The sequence below is a fragment of the Monodon monoceros genome, unplaced genomic scaffold, assembly GCF_005190385.1.
Source record: "Monodon monoceros isolate NGI ecotype Baffin Bay Population unplaced genomic scaffold, NGI_Narwhal_1 Super_Scaffold_6, whole genome shotgun sequence".
In the NCBI taxonomy this organism is placed as follows: Eukaryota; Metazoa; Chordata; class Mammalia; order Artiodactyla; family Monodontidae; genus Monodon; species Monodon monoceros.
In genome coordinates this window covers 95344578-95357451 of record NW_021703783.1, presented here as the reverse complement: position 1 = coordinate 95357451, position 12874 = coordinate 95344578, and the positions used below count along the sequence as shown (strand labels likewise).

The 12874-nt window shown below is 46.8% G+C and overlaps 1 long non-coding RNA gene across 1 annotated transcript in view; it reads left to right on the top strand.

Moving 5' to 3' along the window:
- Positions 1-1098: 1098 nt before the first annotated feature.
- The window catches only part of LOC114886100, a 28546-nt gene continuing 16770 nt past the window's right edge, over positions 1099-12874 (top strand). Inside the window, exons 1-2 of the long non-coding RNA XR_003791240.1 lie at positions 1099-1206; positions 2311-2518. This is a non-coding gene — a long non-coding RNA (uncharacterized LOC114886100). The remainder of the gene's footprint in view (positions 1207-2310; positions 2519-12874) is intronic.

The window sequence follows — 12874 nt, the reverse complement described above, 5'->3', positions numbered from 1 at the left end:
AAACTCGCTTACCAGTGATGGACAGTCAGACTGCCAAGAGGAACCATAAAACATCCTTCTCCGGGGCACTCAGCAGGCCACCCTGTAACTTACCTGCTGACAGAGCCCAGTGGTGGGGATTCCTCGGCAAGGCTGAGCCTCTGGGCCACTGCTTCTCTCCCACCGTGAGTGGTATGACGGTGATGAAGAGCAGGACGTGGGACCTAGCCTGCCTGGGTTCTAATCCTGGTCTGCCGTTGACTAGCTGTGTCCTTGGACCCTCTCTGTGCCTCAGTTTCCTATCTGTAAAACAGGAATAACTATAGTACCTACCTCATAGGGCTGTTATGAAGATAAAAGATTAAATGACATGTAAAGTACTTAGCTGGGTGCCTGATAAGGGACGTGCTCCCGAAGGGCCAGCGACAACTACTGTCATTGCCACTATTATTATCGAAATGACTTACTGAGCTTCCACTCAGCCTGCGAGTGTGGGTAAGAATTGGCTTACCTGATGACTATCTACTTAACTATATACGTGTGGCCCCGAGCAGGCTGCAGATACAGGGGTTGGCAGAGCAACCTTGTCCTGCCTTCACCAGGTCTCCTGAAGGAGGCCAGCAGGACACAATCAGACACACCAAGTAATGCAACAATCACAATCGCCCTAAGTGCTAACATGTAGAAAGGGCGTAGCACGCGGTTGCGGCTTTAGATACATTCCTCCCTTCATCCTGATACCAGGCCCTGAGTGGGTAAGCTCGGTTTTTACAGGTGAGGAGTCTGCTTCGCAGCAAGGGGCTGGCTCCCGTGTGGCCATGCGGCTCGAATTGGTTCTGTGAGACCCGTCCGACAGCTCCCGCGAAGGCCACGTTAACAGAAACGCGCTTCCAAGACGCCGGCCACCAGAACTCCGACCGAGTTCCCGCGCCCGGGGGAAAGAATTTCCGGCGGAAGTTCCTTCTGAGGGGGCGGAGCCACCGGCAGGCTTGGGCACACCCCTCCGCCCCCAATTCCGTAGTCGACTCGGCCAATAGGAGCTCCGCTTCTTGCCAGGTGCGGAAACTTGTTCTCCAATCAGCGAGGGCCATCGTCGCTCTGGCAACAGCGTCCTAGAGACGCCGAGTGGGCTGGGCTTCTGCGGCCTCGGGCCCTGGGATCCGCGCTTAGAAGTGCGTCGGCGCTCAGAAGGGGCCCCGCGAGGCGGAGGGTTGAGAAGGGGCCGGGGTAAGACGGCGGCGAGTGCGCGCGAGCCCGGGGGGGCTGACGAGGGCCCCGGGCGGGCAGCTCTGGCAGTCCCACAGCCCCGGGACGCAGAGCGTCCCCTCCCCGTCCGTGGCATAGGGCTGGTGACCCGTTTACTCGTTCCACATATGTGTGTGGCGCGCCTGCCTGTGGCAGGAGCCGTTGTCGGCCCTGGGGCTACTGCAGTGAATAGTACCGTCTTATTTGTGTGGGGGAAACCGACTATAAGCAACGAGGAAGATGGCGAATCTGCCTCTCTGCATCTCTTGAGGGTTACATCGCTCCAATTTACAAAATGCTTCATGTCCCTTATTTCATCTGTCCGCACAGCAGTCTTTCGAATATTTTAAACTCCGCCTTATAGATGAGGACTTGAATTCCACGGGGTGAAGGGGGTTGTCCCCAAATCACACAACCGGAAGTTGCAGAGCCAGAATTCAAACTCAGCACTTATGTCGCATGTCAGAATCTCTGGTCTTTCTGGAACATTCTTCATCCTCAGGCCGCACGAGTTATCCCTGCCTCTCTCAGAAATGTTGTTTGGAAGCACTCTGAAATTTCAGAGGTTCTTTAAGACTGTTGGTTAAATCACCCCATACTTCCTTTTCCTTCTGTCCTGAAAATCTTTACCTTTCAGGATGCCTTGCCCCTGTTAAGAGGACTCTTACTTCACTTTCAAGAGGAGTAATTTAATAATGTTTCTTAAGTTGTATGTGCCCCTAAATGAGTAGACTTACAGAAATGCTGTAAAGACTTTTTTTTGACTTTCACATACTGCTGTTCCTTCATCTCTTTCTTTTATCCGCTGTCTTCAATTCAGCATTTACTTGGCTAAGTTCTGGGGAATCGAAAGTGAATCAGGCAAGGATTTTGATTTTCTGTGGACGTATTTGTCTCCCACTCAGCCTTACTGGAAGCTTTAGGAGGGCAAGGATTTATTTCAGCTACCTGTGCTCTCCCTTTCCCTATGCCATCAGTTTAGTTGTTGGCTCATGGCAGGTGCTTGTAGATATTTGTCAAGAAATGCTTACATGAGACTTTAAATTTGCTGTCCATTTTGTCTTCCGTTTCCCTGACCTTTTCCAGCTGTCCACCTCTTCCTGTGCAGAGATCTCTACAGCGCCCACGCTGTGACCCCTGCAGCTGAGTGGCACATGGAGACAGAACCAGCTCCAGGAGGATGCTCAGGAGTCTGGCGCCCGCCCAGAGCAGGAATCCAGCGGGAGGCCATTGGCTGTTAACCAGACAGTCGCTTTAATAAAGCCTCTTTACAGGTATCGAGTGAATGTTTAAGGTTAGTAGATGATGCTGGTCACTGAAGTTTTTCTTGGATGACTCTTTCCCCTGCCAGGATTGACAAACAAGCTGTACGGTACAGATGAGAAGGTGTGGGTGAGGCAAGAAGCTAACAGTTGCTTCCTTCCTTTAAATACCACTAGTGAGCTGACCTTTTTTGTACAGCATACTTATCTAAGAATACCCCAGGTCTAGGCTTGTGCAACTATGTAGGTTGAATACTTGTTAAATATTAATTCACCTTCAACGCACTGCTATCTAGGATATCCACGCCATTTAGGAGAGGAGATGCAAAGGGAGGGAGCATTTGAGAAAACTCTGTGAATGAATAACATATGAACACGAAGCACTTCGAGCACGAAAGAGCCTCATTTTCCACTTTTTTCTCGGGTTTCAATCTTGTACTGCTCTTTTGTTTAATTTGTTTCAGGCGCCATTGTTATCTTTTCATCTGTTTTTCTGCAGTTTTACTGTCTCTACTACTACTGCTCCGCCTGGCTAATACTTATTGAGCACTTACCATGTTCCAGGCACAGTTTGGGACCTCACATTACCTTTTTAATTTAGTGCTCACTTCCTGCATATGAAAAATACAGTTATTATTTCCATTTCATAGATGAGGCAGCAGGGATGCAGAGAAGCTAAGGGACAACAAAGCTGATAGATGGTGACGTGAGGCTTCTGCGTCAGGACTGCCTGGTGACGGAGGCTGTGTTCTTATTTTTGTTTTTGTTTTTTGGGCCCTCCGTGCGGCCTGCGGGATCTTAGTTCCCTGACCAGGGATTGAACCCGGGCCCTCGGCAGTGAAAGTGCAGAGTCCTAACCACCAACCTCCAGGGAATTCCCAGAGCCTGTGTTCTTGACCAGTGCTCTTACACTCTCAGATATGTGTGTACTCCAGAAGTCTCACTGGGCTTCGAGGTGACTTCTAAAAATATAGACAATATGGTAAAATAGGAAAGTAACTTCAGGAGGAAAGAGGGTACTCAGATCATCTGTGATGGTTAACACAGTTGGGCTGCAAATTTAGCTGTGAGCTTCTTTTTTTTTTACATTGAATGAAAGATTCTTTAAATTCTGTAGTGCTTTATAGTTTTCAAAAGTTTCACACACATGAGTTCATATAATCCCATAATAACCCCTTTTTTCCCCTCGCCTCTATATTGCCCCTCCCCTCTTCCCTCTCCCCACTGGTAACCGCTAGTTTGTTCTCTATATTTGTGAGTCTGCTTCATTTTTGTTTTATTAGCTGTGAGCTTCTTGAACCCAGGAGAAGAAAATTAAAAAGAAAAAAAAAAAAGAAAGCAATTGAATTCATTTTGTCCAGGCAAATAAGGCATTCTAGTTCCTTTGGAAAAAAAAGAAAGCATTTCTAATGCCTCCATCTAAAGGACATTTCTCCTGGGGTTCATAACCAAGCCCTGGGTGGCCGGGTTTACTACAGGGTGACCAGGCTGTAGGCTCAGTGTGTCCTCACTGTTAAGGGAGAGAATGTGGATGATTGTATTTGCGTAGGAGTTTTGAAATGAAAATTTTTTGACTAGTAGTAGTTTTCAGGAACACCTTCTGAATTGTGTTTTTTCTCCTGGGAATTTGTAAATGGTCTTATCCTGGACCCTGGGTTGGTCCCAGTCATTTGTTTACTTAACAGTTACTTATGGAGCACTTGCTGTATGCCAGGCCCTGTCTAGGCATTGAGGACACTGTGGTGATGGTCAGGTCACTGTCCTGATATGCCCGGTGCCTCCACCCTGTTGTTTTCTCCCGCTCGAGTGTTTCTGGACAGACTTTAGTTTGCCTTTCTTCCTCGTCCTATGAAACCCGGGGACGACCCTCAACACCTTATACCGTAACGGTCTCCCTGCCTTTGACCCTGGGCTCTGGCTGATTCATGTTTCTGTGCCTTCCCAGGACCTAAAGTTAAGGACAACCGTCCGGGAGTGAGCACAGCCTGCTGTGTGTCAGGCTCTTTAGATACGTTATCTGAGTCCTGTCACAGCCTTCGGAGTGTGGCACTGAACCGTCGTGGGTCACTTGCCCCTTGAGAACCTGGTGGAAGCCATGTATCCTCTCTCTAGAAAAATCACCTCACACACACTTTGGCATTTAACCTCTGAGAGTCTGAAGATCTAAAAATGCACACGTGTGTACCTTGTCCCTAGATTCCAGGTTATGAATAACGTGCTTTAAAGAGAGATATTATCTCCATTTTGCAGTTGAGGAAACTGGGTCAGGAGGAGGTTAATTAACTTGCAGGTTTGCCTGGTAGATAGTGGGACCAGTTTGACTCTGTGTCTTCTTGACTCCAAACCCTTTATTTTTTCCACTGTCCAAAAGTAGAGATGCTCAGTAAATGAGGGAGTGAGTGTACGGAAGGTCTAAAAAGGGAGCTTTAAAGTGTATGTGCCCCAGAATCTGACAAACATCCATTTGATATCAGAATAGACAAGGAGAAGATTTTTCTCAAGTATTTGGATTTAACTGCCAACATTTTTTGTGTTGCTTGCAACTTTTTCCAGTTTTGTCAAGTGATAATTTTCCCCCCATGATACCAGTTCCAACAGTTTTTGCTTCTGATGCCATTTCTGTTTGGCTGTGCACATTTCTTACTGTCATGTTGAATTATGTTTTCTCTGGATGCCAAGGCAGATGGATGGCACTTTTGTTATGATTCTGATATAAATAGCATCTGTTAGAAACTGGACATCAATACTTATCTGGCAAGTAAAACAAATATACCAGTGGAATAGCCTTCTGATCATGTTTTTGCCTGTGGCTAATAAGTGCATCTGACGGTCTGTGACTCGGTGCTTGTTTGGGGGGCATTGGTTTTATTATCCGTGCTATTTTCTACCTTACCATACAAGTTTTGCTATAATCGTATTTATTAATTCTCTTTATGTAGAAAACCTAAACTGAAGATGGTGCAAAGCCAGGGGTGACCTAAAGGGCTCATCACAGGGCCTCGCTCATACTCAGAACATTGCTTGGCTGTCGAGATCAAGGGTAAAATTAACCCACGCTCCTCACCCTTGCACTGTTAGGTGTTGATAACTGGGGTCCATTGAGAACAAAGGTTAACAGAGTGCTTCCTGCGTGCCAGGCCCCATGGCAGGTGCTGAGTACAGGAAGATGAGTGCAGGTGATTCTCTCCACTGGAAGAGCTCACTGACTAACTAGCAGGGCGCACAGACAAACAGCCAAGAGAAAAGTCTGGAAGCAGAGAATCAAAGTGAAGATAGATGTGGGACTAGAGGGATGGACTGGGAGGTATTAATACTTTATTCTTGATGTGCCCTGGCCCCTAGCAAGGTAATGGAAATATGGATGCCTTTGACCTTTTTGTCCTTTTCTTTTTTAAAAAAAAAAAAATTTATTTATTTGGCTGTGCTGGGTCTTAGTTGCGGCATGCAGGATCTTTAGTTGCAGCATGCGGGCTCCTTTAGTTGCGGCATGCGGAATCCAGTTCCCTGATCAGGGATCGAACCTGGCCCCCCTGCATTGGGAGCACGGAGTCTCAACCACTGGACCACCAGGGAAGTCCCTGTCCTTTTCTTTATTAAATAAAACAATTGGCAAAGCAAAACTATAAGACCAAGTTGTCTGTAAAGGCATGATTAGTTTTTTAAAATTTTTATTTATTGAATTTTATTATTTTTAGTTGAAGTGTAGTTGATTAACAATGTTGTGTTAGTTTCAGGTGTACAGCAAAGTGACTCAATTACACATATGTATGTATATTCTTTTTCAGATTCTTTTTTTAAAAATAAATTTATTTATTTTTGGCCACGTTGGGTTTTCGTTGCTGCGTGCGGGCTTTCTCTAGTTGTGGCAAGCAGTGGCTACTCTTCGTTGCAGTGCGCAGACTTCTCATTGCAGTGGCTTCTCTTGTTGCGGAGCACGAGCTCTAGGTGTGCAGACTTCGGTAGTTGTGGCACATGGGCTCAGTAGTTGTGGCGCACAGGCTTAGTTGCTCCTCAGCATGTGGGATCTTCCCAGACCAGGGCTCGAGCCCACGTCTCCTGCGTTGGCAGGTGATTCTTTTTTTTTTTTTTTTTTGCGGTACGCGGGCCTCTCACTGCTGTGGCCTCTCCCGTTGCGGAGCACAGGCTCTGGACACACAGGCTCAGTGGCCATGGCTCACGGGTCCAGCCGCTCCGTGGCATGTGGGATCCTCCCGGACCAGGACACGAACCCGCATCCCCTGCATCGGCAGGCGGACCCTCAACCACTGCGCCACCAGGGAAGGCCCGGCAGGTGGATTCTTAACCACTGTGCCACCAGGGAAGTCCCCAGATTCTTTTCTGTTACAGGTTATTACAAGACATTGAATATAGTTCCCTGTGCTATACAGTAGGAACTTGTTGTTTATTTTATATATAGTAGTTTGTATTTGCTAATCCCAAACTCCTAATTTATCCCTCCCCCATTTCCCCTTTGGTAACCATAAGTTTGTTTTTTATGTCTGTTTTGAGTCTATTTCTGTTTTGTAAATAAGTTTATTTGTGTCATTTTTTAAAGATTCCACATGAAAGTGATATCATATGCTATTTGTCTTCCTCTGTCTGACTTACTTCACTTAGTATGATAATCTCTGGGTCCCTCCATGTTGCTGCAAATGGCATAATTTCATTCTTTTTTATGGCTGAGTAGTATTCCACTGTATAAATGTATGTGCCACATCTTCTTTATCCATTCATCTGTCGATGGGCATTTAGGTTGTTGTAAATAGTGCAGCAGTAAACATTGGGGTGCATGTATCTCTTTGAATTAGAGTTTTCGCCTTTTCCAGATATAAGGCATGATTAGTTTTAAGGAGGATAGGAAGGCCTCATGAAGGAGGGGCTCTACCCTTAGTCTTGAAAGATGAATTGGAGTGTGGTGGCAGAGGAGGAAAAAGCATGAACCCATACTCAGAGGTGAGGGACTACATGGTATATTCATTCAGATTCTGTGTAAAAATGCAGCAGGCATGGAGCTGTGGTGTCTGGAAGAGACTCCTGGGGCCAGGTTATTAATGATGTGAATGATCTTACATCCCACAGTTAGAAGTTTGATTTCAGTCTGTATACCCTGGAGAAGTAGTGCAAGTACATGTTTTTGGTTGGTTGTTTTTTTTTTAATTAAAAGCAATGTAGATTCACAAAAAAGTTGCAGAATCAGTACAGGGAGTTCCCGTGTGCCCCCAGCTTCCCCCAGTGGTAGCATCTTACAGAATAACCGTAGCACACTTAGCAAACCAGGACACTGTCTTTGCTACAGTGCTAGTAACAAATAGAGACTTTATTAAGATTTCACCAGTTTTGACAGGCACTCATTTTATTTCTTGGTGCATAGTCCTGTGAAATTTTAACACGTGTGTAGTTTTGCCTTGCACGTTTTTTAAGCCAGGGAGCAATGTAACTGTATCTGTGCTTTAGAAAGATAAATCCTGGCAACAGAGGAGGATGGAGCAGAAAGGAGTTGGAGACCTGGGTGCATCTAAGGGGCTCTTTCTGGAATCCAGATGGGTGAGGACAAGCGTGGGCAGTGACGTGAGGGATGGAGAGGGCAGGGGGGTCGAGGTAAGACGTGTTGTGCAAGTAACATTGACAGCATTTGCTGACCGCTTAGAAGGAGTGCCGGCGGCCAGAGTCGTGGAGAAAGAAGCAGGCCTGTGACACGGTTAAGGACTCTGGTCCTAGTTTTCTAAGGGCAATAGGAAGCAATTGGAGTTTTTAAAGCAAGGAAGTAACGCGAGGAGATCAGTATTTTAAAATGATTGTTCTGGCTGATGTGAGGAAAATGGAGGGAACCACAGTGGTGTGTGTGTGAGACTGTGGTGTGTGTGTGGCTGTGGTGTGGTGTGTGTGTGTGATGTGTGTGTGTATGTATGCGTGTATGTATGTATGTGTGTATGCGTGTGTTTGTGGTGTGTGTGTGTGTGTGTGTGCGGAGTGTGTGCGGTGTGTGGTGTGTGTGTGTGTGCGGTGTGTGTGTATGGTGTGTGTGGTGTGTGGTGTGTGTGGTGTGTGTGTGGTGTGTGTGTGCGGTGTGTGTGCGGTGTGTGTGGGGTGTGTGTGTGTGGTGTGTGTGTGGTTTGCGTGTGTGTGTGTGTGTGGTGTGTGTGTGTGTTTGAGTTATGGGAAGAGAAGTGGTGCTCATTGTGTTGACATAAAATACTTCTACCTGAGAAACCTAAGATTTAGTGTGAAATTCACATGAAGGACCCGCCCAAGGTTTTGGACACAATTTTCCAGTAACTCACAAGATCGGATTATTTTGCAGACCCAAGGGCTCTGTTCCTATGGCTTGATAAGCTAAATAAGAAAATCCATCTAACCCCACTGCTCTCTTACTTTTCAGAATTCACAAATTCAGAAATAGTTTATCTTGAAGGCAATGAAACCAAACAGCTCCAAAACAGGGCCACCACCACCAGCACCACGTGGAGTAGAGCCAAGGCCAGGCAAGCGCTTCTCTTTCCCCAACGCCTGTGTCAGCAGACGGGTCAGAGGAACCTGGCGAGTTCACTGTGTGGTGCTGGGCTCAGGCCTCGAGACAAAGGTGCTCAGAAAGCGGTGGTGATACCACGATCACTCCCATCCGGTTTGTTTCAGTTGTTCACGCAGCAGGCGTGTGCTCAGTGCTGATTCTTGTGCCACAGTTGTCTTCTAGGAACTTACATATCGTATCAACAAGCATCGGCTTATAAATTTTAAAGTCGATTGTCCTTCGTTTGGTGCTGCACATGACCACAGGTGTTAGCTGGCTACGGTGAACTCGGAAGATGCTTCCGCCAGGCCCGCAGGGCTCTCTGGACAGTGCAGGTCCACGTGTCTGGCTGTAGGTGGCGGCAGCCCCACGACTTTCCGTTACGGAACTTGAGCTGGGAAACCGTCTCATCTTCCCTTTGCCAGCATCCGAGGACTTGCTGGGGCCTGGCTGCACTATAAATAGGACACATTCAACACTCCTGGTCTGCTCACAGGAGCTGGGAGGATGCGGTCGTTTCCATGGATTACATTTTAAAAGGCTGCCGGTGAAACCGTGTCTGAGCTGGGAACAGCTGCTTGACAGCTGACGTGTGGTCAGCTTCTGTGACGCAGCTTGTTTTTCTGTTGCCTGTTGCTGTATCTGTCATCACATTAGGTGTGGTGGTGAGTCTGAAAATATTCATTAGGTAAGAGTGAATTTCTGAGGCACTTTCTGAAACTAGACTTCTGTGTCCATGATAGAGAAGGTGTGTTACAGACAAAACAGAATAAGCCTTTTCTTCAGGATCTGTGTTCTGGAGCATCAAGGAATTCATGCTGATGTAAATGATCCCCAAACCACAACACTCAATTCAGTTAAACTCAGTAAGCATTATTTTTTGGACCACCGTCATCAGATGTGCTCCTTGCTCTCGCGGCACTGATGGTCTAACAGGGAACACAGACATCAAACAATCATAAGGGTCATGGGTGTTAATTAAGAAAACCTTTGACCCTGGTCACTAGTTCTCGGCACAGGGTATGAGAGTGAGAAATCACAGATGATGCCGAGGCTTCTACCTTGGATGGTGGGAAAGAGCGTGACGATCCTCAACAAGACCAAGGAGTGGCACCGTGTGTGTGTGTGTGTGCGCGTGTGCGTGTGCGCGTGCGTTTTTGGAGGAGAGTGCTGTTTGAAAGACGGGGCTGTGAAAATCCTTTGTTAATTTGATAAATGCTTTTGGGGCTCCAGTGATACTGGGTACTCTGGGGCAGGGGGTACAGTAGTGCAAAAACACTTTTATTTCATGGAGCCTATAATCTAGTGTATAGTTTCCCAGATGAAAGTGTAATTACTCACTGAGGTGAGTGCAGGGCAGGGGAAGGACAGGCTGTGATGAGAGACTCTACCAGGAGGATGTAGGCAAGGCAAGCAGGGCGCCGTCTCTAAGGAGGCCATGGCCACATGTGGATCAGGCGCTGAGAGGAGTCAGCTGGGGGAGGAGTTGGGGGAGGAGAGGATCTGGGCAGAGGGGCCCATGGGGCCGTGGGAAGCAGGTGGGGAGAGTGGCGAAGGCAGGAGCCGGGTCACATGCCCGGCAGGCATGTTATATCTAACATGCTGTGATACGTTTATTAGAGAACATTTAAAGTAAAGCTCAGTGTCCGCACCAGCCCAGCATAGCTGTTTTTGTCTGCAAGATGAGGCCCTGTAGACCCTGGCCTCCTGTGAAAATATGTTTTTATATCATGTTTATAGCGTATACCTCACTGTACCTTTTCTCTTAACATTGTGCTAAACATGTCTTTCTGTTTTGACATATTCTATATCATTATTTATAATAGTGATAAATAATCACCAGATGAAACTTTGAGAGGCTTGTGTTTTATTCTGAGTTTGGCTTCTGAGCTGGCGTGGGTGTCTTGTAGTGCACGTGGGTAGACTTGAAATTTATGCTGCAAGAGAGGGTATCGTGAAAATGCAGTTTGGGAGGAAGGTGAGAGCCTGCCTGGGGGTTTGAGGAGACCCTGACGTTGGGGGAGGCCCTGGGTGCAGGAAGGCCGAGGCTCAGACGCCAGGGGCCACCGGCTGGGGAAAAGGTTGGTTTATAACCAGGGATTTTTCCGCTAAATTGAATTCAGATGACTGGCTAAATTGTTTTTTATGATACCCTATCATTTGGAATGTATTTGTAAATCAACTTGCATTCTTATAATTCCTATGTTTAGGTCAGTAAACGAGGGGTTGCCAGCCGATTCTAAGATCTTAAGGGAGTGTGAGACCGAGACGGGGGAGGCGGACTGGGCTTCACATGCTGGTCATGACCCCCGGAATCCTAATATTTGATTAGATATGTATGTAGATGACTCGCTTTTAATTTTCTACATGTTATTTTGAGTAGGTTGCAGAATTGTTAGACTGTTCTGCAAGTGCGAGGTATCCATTCTTGAGAATTGGCAGATTTTCTTCCTACTCTATTAATATGTGCAGGCTTCATTGTTCTTATCCATGTGTTGATGTGAGCATGCACACAGACCACTCACGTGTACCTGGGTGAGTGCAGACCCCTAGCACAGTTGGGCAAAAAGCCTAGGATTAAATTCAGGCGACTTCGGGTCTTGGCCTCATGAGTAAATTCGGCTTTTCCCTGTGGTGTTTCATTTCTCCACCTCTAAAAATGTGGATAATGGTGTCTAACTCACAAGGTTGATGATGAACCAGTGGCCAGCAAAATAGGTTATTGCGAGGTGACGCTACTAGAATCACCTAAATGCCACGTGTGCTGGTCTTTTAGCTTCATTTTGATATCAAGCCGGGAACTTTACACATGAGCCTCCTTAAAAACTATAGACTTGTACTTAGAAATCAGCTTCAGCTTCTTCTAAAGCAGTGGTCCCAGCTTGTTAAAACACAGATGGCTGGGCCACCACCCCAGAGTTTCAGGTTGGTTGGTCTGGGTTGGAGCCTGAGAATTTGCATTTCTAGAAAGGTCCCAGGTAATGTTGATATTGCTGGTTCAGGGACCACATTTTAAGAACCACTGTTTCAAAGCTGCATGTCTGCTTCAATAGCCTTTTAAAAATTTTTTTATTTTCTAATTATTTATTTTTTGGCTTTGTTTGACCTTCATTGCTGTGTGCGGGCTTTCTCTAGTTGCGGAGAGCGGGGGCTACTCTTTGTTGCGGTGCACGGGCTTCTCATTGCGGTGGCTTCTCTTGTTGCAGAGCATGGGCTGTAGGCACACGGGCTTCAGTAGTTGTGGCAGTCGGGCTCAGTAGTTGTGGCTCATGGACTCCAGAGCGCAGGCTCAGTAGTTGTGGTGCACAGGCTTAGTTGCTCCGTGGCATGTGGGATCTTCCCAGACCAGGGCTCGAACCCGTGTCCCTTGCATTGGCAGGTGGATTCTTAACCACTGTGCCACCAGGGAAGTTCCCAAAACTAATTTTTTTAAATAGAAAATAAATGCATGTAGAAAATAATGGTTTTAGTAACAATAGAAAACCATGTTATGTCTGCTTGAGGAATCTAAAAATGGAATAATAGCTCCTGTCCTCTTGAGATGAACTGGTGAGGACATCCCTTGGGCAAAGTCTTTAGCGTAACCCCTGCGATGGGGTGGTACACTTCAACTCTCATCAACTCTAGGAAGACAGGTGTCACTGAGTTTCTGTAAGCTACGTCAGGGTAGTTAGACGTCCTGTGGGTATACCTTGTTTCTGTTCTTTTAAAACGTGCCATTTTCTTTACATCCCAAGTTAGGTCTTGAACTCCTGGGGGCTGGGTGGGCCATACTTCTCTTTCTGTTCCTCCACTCTCGCCAGTGTGTGGCCTGCAGCATTCGCTGAAGAGCGAGCGGTTGAGAGCAGAGTTGGTTGGAAAATGCTTACAACCAAGATCG